Source organism: Eumetopias jubatus, unplaced genomic scaffold, assembly GCF_037043125.1.
Source record: "Eumetopias jubatus isolate StellerSeaLion01/CBP00866 unplaced genomic scaffold, mEumJub1_p1.0 scaffold_1, whole genome shotgun sequence".
Taxonomy (NCBI): Eukaryota; Metazoa; Chordata; class Mammalia; order Carnivora; family Otariidae; genus Eumetopias; species Eumetopias jubatus.
Window position 1 is genome coordinate 157448073 of NW_028274807.1, and position 17562 is coordinate 157465634.

The following is a 17562-nucleotide window of genomic DNA, read 5'->3' on the forward strand; positions in this document are numbered from 1 at the left end:
CTCTTTTCTTTTTGATAAGTCTGGCCAGGGGTTTCTCAATCTTGTTAATTCTTTCAAAGAACCAGCTCCTAGTTTCATTGAATCTGTTCTACTGTTCTTTTGGTTTCTAGTTCATTGATTTCTGTTCTGATCTTTATTATTTCTCTTCTCCTGCTGGGTTTAGGCTTTATTTGCTGTTCTTTCTCCAGTTCCTTTAGGTGTAGGGTTAGCTTGTGTATTTGAGAAATTTCTTGTTTCTTGAGAAAGGCTTGTATTGCTATACACTTTCTAGGACTGCCTTTGCTGCATCCCAAAGATTTTGAAGAGTTGTGTTTTCATTTTCATTTGTTTCCATGAATTTTTAAAAATTCTTTAATTTTCTGGTTGACCCATTCATTCTTTAGTAGGATGCTCTTTAGCCTCCATGTATTTGAGTTCTTTCTGACTTTCCTCTTGTGATTGAGTTCTAGTTTCAAAGCATTGGACCACTTTCTCTTTCTATAATACACTTCTTTGGTCTCCAAACATGATGCTCTCCTGTTTTGTTTTTTTTTCTCCTTACCTCTCCCATGTCTCTTCTCTGCCTCTGCATTGCAGGATCATACTCCCTTGGTCATTAAATGTTGCAGGAACTCAAGCTTCAGTAGTGGCCCCTCTACTCTGCTCCCCCTTTACCTATGATAAGATCCATCTTTCTGAATGCTCTACCTTCCACCCAAACCTCTTCACTCATTGCTGATTTACTCCTGCTTATTCTTGAATCTCAGCTTACATGGCACTTCCTGAAGAAAAATCTTTCCTGAGCTCCTGTCTTGGTCAAATCCTTTTACTACTTGCATAGCTTGGGTCTCAGCCAGATTGTCACCACTCACCAAAGGATCCTGGGAAAGTGAAGAGACCTCAAAATGGCTGTCTCCTCATCTATAAATGGGAATGATCTATCATACCTATAACATAAGGTTGCTGTGAGATTATTACACTGAGTTTACACATTTAAAATGCTCAGAACATGGCACAATAGGTGCTCAATAAGTTTTAGCTCTCGTTACATACTTCTACAGCACCATATTCTTCTCTTTTGCAAGATTTATCAGAGCTAAAATTTTAACACTTGTTGGTGTAGTGTTATTTATTTAAGCAATTTTTTGAGTATAGTTGACACACTATTAGTTTCAGGCATACATCATAGGGATTCAACATCTCTTCCCATTATGCTCGCTCACCAATATAGCTGCTCTCTGTCCCCATACAACACTATCATTGACTATATTCTCTATGCTGTGCCTTTTATCCCTGTGACTTATTCCATAATTGGAAGACTGTACCTCCCACTCCACTTCACCCATTTTGCCAATCCCCATACCCCACTTCCTTCTGGCAACCATCAGTGTATTTATAGGTCTGATTCTTTTTGTTTATTCATTTTTTTTTTTAGATTTCACATATGAGTGAAACCACATGGTATTTATCTTTCTCTGTCTGCTTATTTCACTTAGCATAATACCCTCTAGGTCCATCCATGTTGTCACAAACCTATAATGTCTATTATTGACCATCCCCCCTATAGACCCTTGAGAGAGGGATGATGAATGCTTTGCCCACAAGTGCATCCCCAGTACTTAGCCTAGGACTTGGTACCTAGGTGTGCTGGATATTCTCCACTTGCCTCTCCAGAACCACTCTCCACCCTCAACTGGCTCTGAGCCCCAGGGGGGCTGAGACCTCTATATATTTATGGAACCATCCATAAATGACACCGCCAGTCATTTAACTTCTGGCTGGGTTTGGCTAATGGGAGACACTAGCAGTTTAAAGGGTAAGCAGAGAATAAGGTTGGGTATTTATTCCCATGGATCTCTCTCTGTCAGGCCACAGCTGATGGTAGCTGTTTTTTTTAAATAGAGATGCCCCTTCACCCAACCTCAGATAATCCCACTCCTATTCACTCCCCAGTTCAGGGGAGTTTCTGGTGGTAACAGCCCCTTAACTGTGACCAGGCATAAGGTGCTTCACCATTGTTCCCCTTCCCCATGTATCTGTAAACTGTCCCTTCTTCAAGCCCTGCCCAATTACACCACTTAGGATGCCACCTCTTTCCTTCTGGGGCACTGATACAAGATGGCCCATGTCCATATGTGCTAAATTAATAAGTAAATACCTGTTTTTACCAGATGAAGATAATAATCCTCAGTCCAAACCATGGCTAAAGTTGTTATGATGAGTTAATAAGAAACAAGAAGTAGCAGGCGCCTGGGTGATTCAGTCAGTTGAGCATCTGACTCTTGATTTCAGCTCCGGTCATGATCTTGGGGTCATAGGATTGTGCCCTGTGTTGGTCTCCATGCTCAGCATGGAGTCTGCTTGAGATTCTCTCTCTCCTTCTGCCCTCCCCCAACTCGTGTGTGCTCTCTAAATAAATAAACTTAATAAATTTAAAAAAAATCAGGAAGTAAACATATATTTTAAAAAAGTGAGGGCATTCTGGAGTAGTGGTTCTCAAATGTGAGAGTGTATCAGAACAACATGGAGGGCTTATTAAACCTACATTGCTGAGCTCTACCCCAAGACAGGCTGATTTGGCAGGCCTAGGGGAGGGAGGGTAAACAACTTGCATTTCTAACAAGTTTCCCCATGTTGTTGATGCTTCTATGCTGCAGACCACAGTTTGAGAAACAGACACTAGAGAAACACCAGAGGTTTTTGTTACTTATAGACCCCAAGTCTCATGGTGGCATTAACTATCTTTAAGGACACAAAGGCCAAGTATAATATAATCTATGTTTTATTTTATACTTCTCTGATCATTAAAATCTAAACAGAAGTTTTGCTTAAACATAAAAAGAAAAAAAGAAAAAACATTAACAGGATTAAATACTGGGAACAGATGAAGGGTGTGCAAGGAAGGGCTGTCTTGGGAAGGGCTGCACATTTGCAGGCACACTGGCAAAATGGCCCATGAAGCTCAGACCTGGTGAAGACTGTGCTTAAGCCACAGCTCAGTCCTGAGGCTTGGGCACAGAAGGCATCTCATTCCTGCTCCTCCCCAATCCAGGCTGCATGGGCACAGAACAGTGACAGCATATCTCCCAAGTGCACCGGACATGTCTCTTCCTTCAGCGTCTTCAGGCCAGAGTCCCCTGCTCTCCACACACACATGCACACTCGTTTGCACTCACCAAGCACATGAGTGTGCACTTATGTCTGGGAACATGCAGTCACATTCATACACAAACAATGCTTCTGATTTCAGGCCTCTCTCACCCTCATAGGCTCAGGTTCCAACTCCAGAGTCAAGATGTGTGTTAGTGTCCTTAGCAGACTGACAAAGGGCCACTGCAGAGGCAGGGTGTCAACCATCCTTCCTGAGGACACAGGCAGGGAGAAACTGTATTCTGTACCCTGCTGGTGTGAAGGAAAATTCTACTGAGAAACTGGGGCTGCCTGGGCTCATTAGGGAGGTCCACATGATGGTTCTGAGAAACCATCCAGCCCTGCATCACTCCTCAATAACCAGTTGATAAGAAAGCAGAGTGTCAGAAGGCCAGTCCCTAGGAGGTCCCCCAACCCTGTGAGATAGGAGATACAGTGGTTGTCTGGATCCAGGGCCTGGTGCCATGTCAGCCGAACCATCACTTCTGCCAGGTACAGAAGAATCGTCACCTGGCACAAGAGCAAGCAGACACAAAAAATAACAACTAAGTCAGAGAGTCAAGTGTCACTAAGAAACACTAGCAAATTTCAAAGGCAGATACCAAGGTGGACATGTCCACTCCAAGGAGCCCCCTTCCTCTAGCTTTTCTTGGGGTCAGTGCCCAGCTCTGAGCTCATGCAGAGGCAGGAAGTCCACCCTTATCCATACTTGCCTAGCCTCCCTCCCTGTGGTCAGGTCCTACTTGTGGCAAACTGAGGTGCCAGACAGACCATCTCTGCTACACCAACTCCTCTCACTGTCCTTGAAAACTCAAGACATAGACCTTATTGGGACTTCAATTTGAGTTTGTTGGAAGCCCTTGTATGGGCAGCTTTGGACAGTAAGGCTTTCCTGAAAGTGCCAGTAGTGAGCACAGTCCTGGCTTCATTCCAGGGCTCCTCGGTCCCCTGTCCCAGGCTGACTCCAGCCCTTTCCGTGCTCCTGCTCAAGACAGTTTGTCAGAGTGCCCCAACCCACTATTCAGGGTCAGGGACATGCTGCAATTGTAAATGCCCTAACTCAGGGAGATTTGAGCACGTCAGTCCCTAGCTCTAGCACTGCCCTCCTAGAATTGCCCATCAGTGTCCACAGTTATCTCTGCAGACAACCTGGGCCCACGAGGGGCATCAGTCAGCTAGTCTGGGCAGACAGTCTGCTGAGTACTACCCAGAGGCAGGCACCAGCTTAATCTCTTTCATCATGTCCTTATCACCATCCAGCCCTGACTAAAGTCCCTGCATGCCTTTCAGCAACACTCCAGCAGGGGGCTGGTCTCTGCCCACCCTGTCTGTGATGGTTGGTGTGCATGGCACAGTTTATCGGCTGGACCCAGTCATCAACTTGCTTCACAGCAACTTGCTGCAACTTCAGGATGAACCTTTGGTCCTGAGGAGTGTGCAGTGTGCTATACGTAGTATGGAGCGTGCCTTGTGGGGGGTGTACCCTATTAAATGTGCAGTGTAGCATGTGCTGTGTGGAATGTGCAGTGTGAAGTGTGCAATACAGAGTGTGGAATGGCCTCTCTGTCTGGATCATGCCCTTGGGCTTGAACAAGTTGACTCTTGTAAGATGGGGGTCCTAGAACCGCCCCCCTCACCAACCAAGACAAATCTTGCCGGCTGACCAACCACTGAATGCTGCTCTGATACTGCTATAGTCATCCTCACCTGGATCAGGCTTGCTAGCAGATAGAACACCACAAAGATCTTACTGTCTGGGACCAAATGGCCTTCCACCAAGTAGAGGATGTAGAAAAAAAATCAGATGGCCCCGAACCACCGGAAAGAGCAGGACTCGGGCTGATATGGAATTAATTTCTGTAAAAAGAAAACCAAGGAGATTGTGTGACGTGCTAGGCAGCAGAAGCCACCTTGGCATGTGGCAGTCTCCAGTGAGGCATCCACATTCATTTATCTATTACATGAGTGTTTACTGAGCACCTACTATGTGGCAGGCACGTTCTTGCATATGGGGATATACTCCTGTCCCTTCCCTCATGGAACTGACATTTTAGGGAAGAGAGAGAGAGGGAAAAAGAACAGAATCGAGTAGCAGAAACAAACAAGAAAAGTCATTTCAAACTGACCAGTGTGAGGATGAAAATAAACCAGGATAATGTGGTAGAGAACAAAGTGTATGTTAGTAGGATGAATACTGGAGACTAGAAGCCCTCAAGAGAAGATGACATCTAGGCTGAGATACGAATCTGGAAGAGAGGACTCTGGGCAGAAGAAAGGGAACATGCAAAGGGCTTAAGGTGGAAGAGAGCTCTGGCATGTGGGCGAAAGAAGGCTCAGCATGTGGAATTAGTAATCCAGGGAAGGGTGGCACACTCATGGGAGGCCTCAGGCAGCCCCTTCCTCACGCTAAGCCTCTGGGACTCATTCGGCACATTCTCTTTTGGCTTCAGTACTCTGAGAATTTGAGACTCTGCAAGAAGTGTGACTTCCTTGCCCCAACCACACACACTTAAAAATTGTAACATATGAATGCAACTGACTTCTCAACAGAAATAGAGTTTCAATAAAAAGTCTCCATTTGCCTCTGAGTTAATATATTTCATCAAACTAACAAGAAAGAGGAGGAACAACCATACAGCTTAGAAGCTAAAAACACTACCATAAAATAATATGTAGAGAGGCTGAGAACACTCAAGAGCTCCAAAATCTCTTCATGATGAAAAATTAGACAAGGTATGAAAAGATTCTTTGGAAAAAAAAAGTAGAAGCAAAATAAATAATTGCTATTGGTAGCTGGTCCTAAAACTCAAGAAAATCTATAGAAACGTTACATAAATAAGAATTCAGTAAAATATTTAGATGCTGCTATAGCATCTGGGTGTCCCCCACCACCCAGATCCATATGTTGTAAATCTAATCCTCAATGTGATGGCATTTGGAGATGATTAGGTCATAAGGGTACAGCACTCATGAATGTCATTAGTGCTTATAACCTTATAAAAGACATCTCGGACACTTCACCCCTTCCACCATGTGAGGACACAGTGAGAAGACAGCTGTCTACAAACTAGGAAGCAGGCCATCACCAGACAAAATTTGCTAGTGCCTTGACCTTGAACTTCCACAAACTACAACTATAAAAAATAAGCTTCTTGTATTTATGAGCCACCCATTCTATACTTCCATTATAGCAGCTGAACTAAGACAGATACAGAAATAATAGAGAAAAAGAAATAGATTTTCTTTTTTTAAAAGATTTTATTTATTTATTCATGAGAGAGGGAGAGAGAGAGAGAGAGACAGAGAGAAGCAGAGGGAGAAGCAGGCTCCCAAGGAGCAGGGAGCCCGATGCGGGACTCGATCCCAGGACCCCGGGATCATGACCTGAGCTGAAGGCAGACGCTTAACCATCTGAGCCACCCAGACGCCCCTAGAAATAGATTTTCTATATATAAATGACAAATCAGAAAATTCAATGGTAATTTCCACTTCAAGACAGGATGGTTAGACATATTTCTTCCTATTCCTCTCACTAAATACAACTAAAAACCCTGGACATTATATATAAAACAAACATAAGAAGATTTGAAAAGGTGGAGAGAAAAGGTGGGCTGGCCAGGGACCTGGGGACCCAACAAACACAGAAATGAATTCCCTGAGTTGTTGTTTTGAGGGAGTTTTGCCTCATATATCCCAGACCAGATGCTAGAGCAGTCAGCAATCCAGAAATGTCAATGGCCACAGACAAAAAAAAAAAAAAGAAAAGAAAAACCTCAACAAAAGCCCACTCTGTCTAGCCAAAAGTCCATAAGAGGGACAGCCTAGCAAAACACAGAACTTTTAGGCAACAACTTCTCTATTTCAGCCAAACATCACAGGAAAAACTGCAGCCCCACTTCCATCCGCAAAGGCCAAGAGGGGAGCCTGGACTTCTGACCAAATCTAGGTGGAATGTGCCACTCACCCCTCTGGTTGAGGTGGGATAGAGAAGGCTGAGTGGAGAGTAAGCAGTACTCTGCCTGGTGGTAATGAGCTCCCCACTCAACCATGTCTGTGAAAGCCATGTGGGCAGCAATAACAAAGCTTTCCTCTCCCTCTCAGCCAGGGTGGTGTCAGAGGAACGTGGACCCCTCCCCAGCCCACCAGCAATGAAGTGCTCCTCTTCCCCCAGTGTATGAACAGAGGTGGTGGGTTTGGTAGGGGTGGGGGGAAACCTGGACTTCTACCCCCACCTGGCAGTAAGGAAGCAAAGCATTCCCTTTCCTTCAGTAGTGCAGTGTCAGAAAAGGTAGCTGAAAGAGACTTAAATGAGATCCAGAGTTTCATAATATATACCCCGAATGCCTGGGATTCAATCTGAAATCACTTCTTATAAAAGAAAAAAAAATTCAACTTGAAAAGACAACCAACAGACACTAAGAATGAGATGACACAGATGGCAGAATTATCTGAAAGCAATTTTAAGGAATCCATTGTAGAAGTGCTCCAACCAGCAATTACAAATATACTTGAAACAAATAATAAAAATAGAAAGTTTTGGTAAAAAAAAATTAGAAAGTCTCAGAAAAGAAACAGAAGATACAAAGAAGACCCATGTGGAAATTTTAAAACTGAAAAAATACAATAGCCAAAAAAACCCCAAACAACTCAATGCAAGGGATGACTAGCAGAGTGAAGAGGGCAGAGGAAAGAATCCATGAACTTGAAAAAAAACTATGGAAATTAGCCAATATGAATAAGAGAGAATAAAATAGGCTGGGGGGAAAACTGAACAGAGACTCTAGGGCTTGTGGGACTGTAACAAAAGATCCACCATCATGTCATCAGAATACAGGAAGGAAAGGAAAAAGACAGTGGGGCTGAAGGTGTATCAAAGAAATCATGGCTTGAAATTTCCTAAACTTGGCAAAAGATAAATCCATGTACTCAAGGAGCTCAGTAAACCCCAAACATGGCAAACCCTCAGAAATCCACACCAATGTGCATCACAGCTCAAAAACTAAAAGGTAAAGAAAAAGTCTTGAAACAAACAAAAGACAAAAAAATAATTCTAATGACAGTAATTTCTCATCAGAAACCAGGGGATTCAGAAGAAAGTGGCACATTTTTCAAGTGCTGAAAAGAACCATCAACCTTGAATTTTATATCTGGCAAAAATATCCTTCAGGAATGTGCCAGCAAATCTACCCTAAAAGAATGGCTAAAGGTAGCTCTTTTTTTTTATTTATTTATTCATAAGAGACAGAGAGAAAGAGAGGCAGAGGGAGAAGCAGGCTCCCCACTGAGCAGGGAGCCTGATGCGGGACTGGATCCCAGGACCCTGGGATCATGACCTGAGCCGAAGGCAGATGCTTAACCATCTGAGCCACCCAGGCGCCCTAAAGGTAGTTCTTGAAACAGAAAGGAAATGATTAATAGAAAATGCAGTGGGAGAAAAGATCCAAGTTTTAAAAGTAACAAAAAGAAAAGACCTCAAAAGGTTTCCAGTGGTTCTCAGAATAGAATCCAGTCTCCCTTCCTCAAGCTTCAAGGACCTATAACGAAACCCCTCCCTCCCTGGTCTCAGCTTCCTCCATCCTCTCCCTTGCTCGTTTTGCTCAGGTCTCCCTGGCCTTTCAGTTCTTCAGACTTACCAAGCTCCTTCCTGCTTCTGAGCCTTTGCTCAGGCTGTCCTCCTTGCCTCAAACGCTCCTCTTGCTCCAGCACGCCTCCTCCCCCCACACCCTCCCCTGCTCCCCCCATCATCCTCAGAGAGGAACTTGCCAAACCCAAATCTCAATATCTCCTGAAATTCCTTCCACTGAACCCTGTATTTTTTATTTTAAAACATGCCATAATTCGTAGTTAAATGCTCCTTTTTTTGGTATGTTTATCTGCTCTTCTACATCATGTAAATCCATGTGGGCAAGAATCAGCTTTCTCTGACTCATCACTGCAACCTGACACCTAGCACCTGGCAGAATTAAATATCTGAACGAATGGATGAATCAACTAGAGGCAGAGATAGGGAGTCAGGTCTCTGGGAGGAGGAGCTGTGTCCTTGACGATGATCTGGGCTGAGGTCAGCACTGGTCTTAGACATCTGTTGCTACAGAGCAGATTCCAATGATGGCAATTTTGACTTGTGTAAAGAAATGGCCACATGGCCTCTGGAAGACGCCAGACCCACCTGAGGTGCAGAAAGTGGAGCATGGGTTAGGCCAGAACTGTTTCATCCAGAGGGGGAGAACACCAGGCGTGCTCCACATGTGCAGGTAGGTGGAGATCCGGCTGGTCTGAATGGCCACCAGATTGCCACCAACACCTGGGAGGAGAAAAAGAATGTGGTTTCCCCTTTTTTATGCCAGTCTCTAAGTTCTATCTCTTATTTTAAGTCTATGTCCTCCAGGAAGCCTTCCTTGACTGATTCAGCACTGGATCTTTCTTCCTTCTCTCCCACTTTACCACAGATCTTGTTCGGTCCCAAGCAAGGGTAAACTGGACCTTGTGAATGAGGTACCACCTTGACAGCTATCTCTTACGGTGAAGGAAGTGTGACTGGCAAAGTAGGTGTTTAATACATATTTGTTGGGTAGAGGGAGGGGGTGTGGAATAGGAAGAGAGGGAGGGAAGACAGTGATAGAAAGGTCTATGGGAGGGTATCTTGATAAGCCATTCAAAGTCGTAGGATGTGACAGGAATCAGATTCCAGACTGGAACATCTGAGAAAAAGAAAGTTTTTTTTCCCCCTAAGGTGGGAAGGAGACAGAAGAAAAATTGGGGACAGCAGCAAGAGAAGAGGAGCTATCATATGCAACAGGCCTGGGGCTTACTGCTGAGGCCCCAGCTTCCACATGGAGTGGACTGTGCGCAGCCCTGCCACGACCCCAGGGCCCAGGAGACAAAGGTCATGCCAAGCTCCCTCTGCGGGGCCAGGATCTGGGACTGGCAGAGAACAGGGCCTACTCATGGCCATCTCCTTTAGAGGGTGGGTGGGCTGCCCCCATTTGATTTCCTCAGCCCCCTGGGGATTAATCCCTCACTGGGCCAGATGTGCCCCAGTGATCTCCAGAGGGAGAAACCAACTACCCTGGATACAGAGAATGGTCTGTGGGCAGAGGACAGCTGCAGATCTATTTTGCTAGATCCACATGATTTTTTTATGTATGTATATATGTATGTATGTATGTTCAGTCAGCCACCATATAGCACATCATGAGTTTCTGATGTAGTGTTCAATGATTCAATAGTTGCTTAGCACTGGGTGTTATACACATGATTTTAAAAAAAGGAAAAAACTTTTAAAAAGTAACTCAAATTAATTGCCAGCTTCTCCTAACAAGTCAATTGAGGCAACTCCAGACCTCCAATCTTGACAGGCAGCAACTGGCTGGAGCTGAGCAGGCCCCACTCCCTCCAACCCAAGAACATGCTCTGCAGCGTGACTGTTCCCTGCCACTCCTTGCAGCCCAGTTACTGTCACACCTGCTGAACTCATTCAAACTGCTTTTGTGGCACCAGAGGCATCTGAGTTGGTGACATACAAGGAAATCTCTCCAAGTGTTAAACATCGGGACCTGACTCAGGTGATGCAGTCCGCTAGGTGGCCAGCCCCTTGTGTGAGTGGCCAGCCCTGCCTCTGTTGGGAGCAGAACTACTGGGTCTCACTGACATGCAAGGTACAATCACCTGGGTTCCCATGGAAGTAGGGGGGAGGGGTACCCAAGGGCCTCTGAAGCCTGTTTCTTTCTTACTTTTTTTAAAGATTTTGTTAGGGGAGAAGCAAGATGGCAGAGGAGTAGGAGACCTAAATTTCCTCTGGTCCCAGGAATTCAGCTAGATAGGTATCAAACCATTCAGAACACCTACAAACTCAACAGGAAATCAAAGTAAATAGCAGCAACTCTCTGAACAGAAAAGCGAGCACTTTCTGGAAGGTAGGACGTGTGGAGAAGTGAATCTGAGGCGAAATTCTGGAAGATAGATGGCGGCGGGGAGGGAGCCTCCGTCAGCTGGCTACCGGCAAGTGATAGAGCACAGAGCACAAAATCGGAATCTGCTCCACTGAGGGACATCACTCCAGTGGCTAAACGGGGGGTGGAACCCTCGCTGGGACAGTGTGGTCTCAGGACCCTTGGGGTCACAGAAAGACTGGGGGTGCCTGAGTGCGGCAGAGCTCCCAGGTATTGGAGCAGGGAAGCCAGCTGCAGAGACGGAGCCAAAGAGTGGGCTCTCAGCTCAGCGTTGCCGTAAACCATGATCCGTGGCACAGCCAGGCCAGCGCTCTTCCAGCAGGGACCCAACAAGTGGCAGATCTGGGGAGACTCCCCTTCCTGCCCAGGGAGGAGTGGCGCAGGAGCGCACCTCAGGGATCTGCTGGGTTTGGAGACTCCACATGGGGTCGGGTGCCAGAGATAGAAACGCTCGGTCACAGGCCGGGTGAGCACAGAGTGCGGCCGGAGACTGGGGAGACAGGAGTGATTGACTGCTTTTCTCTAGGGGTGCACTGAGGAGTGGGGCCCCGAGTTCTTGGCTCCTCTGGGGTGGAGATTGGGAGGCCGCCGTTTTCACTCTCGTCCTCCAAAGCTGTACCGAAAGCTCGCAGGGAACAAAAGCTCTGGAGAGCAAACCCGAGCAGATTACTTAGCCCGCACCAAGCAAGGGCAGGGCAATTCCACCTCCGGCCAAGACATTTGGGAACCACTGCAACAGTCCCTTCCCCCAGAAGACCAGCAAGAATAGCCAGCCAAGACCAAGTTTACTGATCAGTGAGAATGGCAGAACTCCAGCACTAGTGGAATACAGCACAAAGAATTCATGGTTTTTTCCCCCCATGATTCTTTAGTCTTTCAAAGTTAATTTTTTAAATTTTCTTTTTTTCTTTTTCTATATTTTTTGGTTGAATTTTTCTTCTTTCCTTTTTCAACGAACATCTTATCAATTCATTTTTTAAAATATTTTTTAATTTTTCATTTTTTACAGTCATATTCTCTCTTCATTGTATTTAAAATTTGGGGATACAGTTTCTTCTAACAGACCAAAATATACCCTAAATCTAGTGTATGACATTGTCCTAGTGTCCTGCCTGATCACATTCTCTTTTTTAAAAAATTTTTTTCATTCTTTTTTCAACCAACTTCTTATCATTTCCTTTCTTAAAATCTTTTAATTTTCATCTTTACAGTCATATTCCATCGCTTCATATTTACCCTTATTTGTGTGTGTGTGTGTGTGTGTGTGTATATATATATATATATATATACATATATATATATATATTTTCTTCCTTTAAAATTTTGGGAGACAATTTCTTCTACAGACCAAAATACACCCAAAATCTAGTGTGTGGCTCTGTTATTTTCACCAACCTGATCATATTCTTTTAATCCACCTTTCATTTCCCCCCAGTTTCTGGTATCATCTGATTTGTTTAGTGTATATTTTTCTGGGGTCATGGTTATTATCCTGTTAGCATTTTGTTCTCTCATTCTGCTATTGTCCTCTGGTCAAAATGACAAGATGGAAAAAAAACACCTCATAAAAAAGAATAAGAGGCAGTACTGACTGCCAGGGACCTAATCAATATGGACATTAATAAGATGTCGGAACCAGAGTTCACAATGACGATTATAAAGATACTAGCTGGGCTTGATAAAAGCATGGAGGATATTAGAGAAACCCTTTCTGGAAAAATAAAAGAACTAAAATCCAACCAAGTCAAAATCAAAAAGGCCATTAATGAAGTACAATAAAAAATGGAGGCTCCAACCGCTAGGATAAACGAGGCAGAAGAGAGAATCAGTGATACAGAAGACCAAATGATGGAAAATAAAGAAGCTGAGAAAAAGAGAGACAAACTACTGGATCACGAGGGCAGAATTCAAGAGATAAGTGATGCCATAAGATGACACAATATTAGAATAATTGGGATCCCAGAAGAGAGAGAGGAGCAGAAGGTATATTGGAACAGGCATCAAAATCCAGGAAGCACAGAGAACTCCTCTCAAAATCAATAAAAATAGGTCAACACCCCGACATCTAATAATAAAACTCCCAAGTCTCAGAGACAAAGAGAAATTCCTGAAAGCAGCTCGGGACAAGAGGTCTGTAACCTACAATGGTAGAATCATTAGACTGGCAGCAGACCTATTCACAGAGACCTGGCAAGCCAGAAAGGACTGGCATGATATATTCAGAGCACTAAACGAGAAAAATGTGCAACCAAGAAATCTGTATCCAGCTAGGCTGTCATTGAAAATAGAAGGAGAGATAAAAAGCTTACAGGACAAAAAAAAGCTGAAAGAATTTGTGAACACCAAACCAGCTCTACAAGAAATATTGAAAGGGGTCCTCTAAGCAAAGAAAGAGCCTAAAACTAACAGACCAGAAAGGAACAAAGACAATATATAGTAACAGTCAACTTACAGGCAATACAATGGCACTAAATTCATACCTTTCAATAGTTACCCTGAATGTAAATGGGCTCAATGCCCCAATCAAAAGACACAGGCTATCAGATTGGATAAAAAAACAAAACCCATCGATATGCTGTCTTCAAGAGACTCATTTTAGACCCAAAGACACCCCCAGATTGAAAGTGAGGGGGTGGAAAACAAATTACCATGCTTATGGACACCAAAAGAAAGCTGGGATGGCAATCCTTATATTAGACAAATTAGATTTTAAACCAAAGACTATAATAAGAGATGAGGAAGGACACTACATCATACTTAAAGGGTCTATCCAACAAGAAGATCTAACAATTGTAAATATCTTTGCCCCTAACATGGGAGCAGCCAATTATATAAGCCAGTTAAAAATAAAATCAAAGAAATACATCGACAACAATACAATAATAGTGGGGGAGACCTTTACACCCCCCTCACTGAAATGGACAGATCATCTAAGCAAAAGATCAACAAGGAAATAAAGACTTTAAATGACACACTGCACCAAATGGACTTCACAGATGTATTCAGAACATTCTACCCCAAAGCAACAGAATCCACATTCTTCTCTAGTGCCCACGGAACATTCCCCAAAACAGATCACATCCTAGGTCACAAATCGGTCTCAACCTGTAACAAAAGACTCGGATCATTCCCTGCATATTTTCGGACCACAATGGTTTGAAACGAACTCAATCACAAGAGACAAGTCGGAAATAACTCAAATACATGGAGACTAAAGACCATCCTACTAAAGAATGAATGGGTCAACCAGGAAATTAAAGAAAAATTTAAAAAAATTCATGGAAACCAACGAAAATAAAAACACAACTATTCAAAATCTTTGGGATGCAGCAAAGGCAGTCCTAAGAGGAAAGTATATAGCAATACAAGCCTTTCTCAAGAAACAAGAAATTTCTCAAATACACAACCCAACCCTACACCTAAAGGAGCTGGAGAAAGAACAGCAAATAAAGCCTAAACCCAGCAGGAGAAGAGAAATCATAAAGATCGGAGCAGAAATCAATGAACTAGAAACCAAAAGAACAGTAGAACAGGTCAACAAAACTAGGAGCTGGATCTTTGAAAGAATTAATAAGATTGAGAAACCCCTGGCCAGACTTATCAAAAAGAAAAGAGAAATGACCCAAACAAATAAAATCATGAATGAAAGAGGAGAGATCACAACCAACACCAAAGAAATACAAACAATTATAAGAACATATTATGAGCAACTCTATGCCAGCAAATTAGATAACCTGGAAGAAATGGGTGCATTCCTAGAGATGTATCAACCACCAAAACTGAACCAGGAAGAAATAGAAAACCTGAACAGACCTATAAACACTAAGGAAATTGAAGCAGTCATCAAAAATCTCCCAACAAACAGGAACCCATGGCTAGATGGCTTCCCAGGGGAATTCTACCATACATTTAAAGAAGAATTAATACCTATTCTTCTGAAACTGTTCCAAAAAATAGAAATGGAAGGAAAACTTCCAAACTCATTTTATGAGGCCAGCATTACCTCAATCCCCAAACCAGACAAAGACCCCATCAAAAAGGAGAACTACAGACCAATATCCCTGATGAACATGCATGCAAAAATTCTCACCAATATACTAGCCAATAGGATCCAACAGTACATTAAAAGGATTATTCACCACGACCAAGTGGGATTTATTCTTGGGCTGCAAGGTTGGTTCAACATCTGCAAATCAATCGATGAGATACAATACATTAATAAAAGAAAGAACAAGAACCATATGATCCTGTCAATAGATGCAGAAAAAGCATTTGACAAAGTACAGCATCCTTTCTTGATCAAAACTCTTCAGAGTGTAGGGATAGAGGGTACATACAACAGTATCATAAAAGCCATCTATGAAAAACCCACAGCAAATATCATGCTCAATGGAGAAAAATTGAGAGCTTTTCCCCTAAGGTCAGGAACACGGCAGGGATGTCCACTATCACCACTGCTATTCAACATATTATTAGAAGTCCTAGCCACAGCAATCAGACAACAAAAAGAAATCCAAGGCACCCGAATTGGCAAAGAAGTCAAACTCTCACTCTTTGCAGATGATATGATACTGTATGTGGAAAACCCAAAAGACTCCACCCCAAAACTGCTAGAACTCATACAGGAATTCAGTCAAGTGGCAGGATATAAAATCAATGCACAGAAATCAGTGGCATTCCTATACACCAACAACAAGACAGAAAAAAGAGAAATTAAGAAGTCGGTCCCATTTACAATTGCATCCAAAACCGTAAGATACCTAGGAATAAATCTTACCAAAGTGGCAAAATACTCATGAAAGAAATTGAGAAAGACACAAAGAAATGGAAAAACATTCCATGTTCATGGATTGGAAGAACAAATATTGTGAAAATGTCTATGTTACCTAGAGCAAATCTACACATTTGAGGCAATCCCTATGAAAATACCATCCACTTTTTTCAAAGAAATGGAACAAATAATCCTAAAATTTGTACAGAACAGAAAAGACCCCGAATTGTTAGAGGAATGTTGAGAAAGAAAAGCAAAGCTGGTGGCGTCACAATTCCGGACTTCAAGCTCTATTAGAAAACTATAATCATCAAGACAGTATGGTACCGGTATAAAAACAGACACATAGATCAATGGAAAAGAATAGAGAGCCCAGAAATGGACTCTCAACTCTATGGTCAACTAGTCTTCAACAAAGCAGGAAAGAATATCCAATGGAAGAAAGACAGTCTCTTCAACAAATGGTGTTGGGAAAATTGGACAGCCACATGCAGAAGAATGAAACTGGACCATTTCCTTACACCACACACAAAAATAAGACTCAAAATGCATGCGCAGCCACACTGCTCTGGGTTTCAGTCTGGAGGGCTGCTTTCCCTGTCACTACAGATGCAGTGAGAAGAAGGATCCAATGTTCATAGCAGCAATGTCCGCAATAGCCAAACTGTGGAAAGAGCCAAGATGCCCTTCAACAGACAAATGGATAAAGAAGACGTGGTCCATATATGCAATGGAATATTACTCAGCCATCAGAAAGGATGAATATCCAACTTTTGCATCAACATGGATGGGACTGGAGAAGATTATTCTAAATGAAATAAGTCAAGCAGAGAAAGTCAATTATCATATGGTTTCACTTATTTGTGTAACATAAGGAATAGCATGGAGGACATTAGGTGAAGGAAGGGAAAAATGAAGGGGGCGAAATTGGAGGGGGCAGATGAACCCTGAGAGTCTATGGACTCTGAGAGACAATCGGAGAGTTTTAGAGGGGATGGGGGTGGAGGGATGGGTTAGCCTGGTGATGGGTATTAAGATGGCACATATTGCATGGAGCAAAACAATGGTGTTATACGAGAACAATGAATCATGGAACACTACAACGAAAACTAATGAGGTACTGTATGGGGACTAACATAATAAAATTAAATTAAACTTAAAAAAATAGTCTCAAAATGGATGAAAGACCACAATGTGAAAGGAATCCATCAAAATCCTAAAGGAGAACACAGGCAGCAACCTCTTCAACCTCAGAAACAGCAACTTCTAGCTACACATGTCTCCAGAGGCAAGGGAAAGAAAAGCAAAAATGAACTATTGGGACTTCATCAAGATAAAAAGCTTTTTGCACAGCAAAGGAAACAGTCAACAAAACCAAAAAACAACCAACAGAATGGGAGAAGATATTTGCAAATGACATATCAGATAAAGGGCTAGTATCTAAAATCTATAAAGAACTTATCAAACTCAACACCTAAAGAACAAATGATCCAATCAAGAAATGGGGCAGAAGACATGAACACACATTTCTGCAAAGAAGACATCCAAATGGCCAACAGACACATGAAAAAGTGCTCAACATCACTCAGTATCAGGGAAATACAAATCAAAACCACAATGAGATACCACCTCATACCAGTCAGAATGGCTAAAATTAACAAGTCAGGAAATGACAGATGTTGGCAAGGATGCAGAGAAAGGGGAACCCTC

General features: G+C 43.0%; 1 pseudogene; it reads right to left on the reverse strand.

Moving 5' to 3' along the window:
• Positions 1–2780: 2780 nt before the first annotated feature.
• The window catches only part of LOC148165087 (solute carrier family 41 member 3-like), a 29689-nt pseudogene continuing 14907 nt past the window's right edge, over positions 2781–17562 (reverse strand).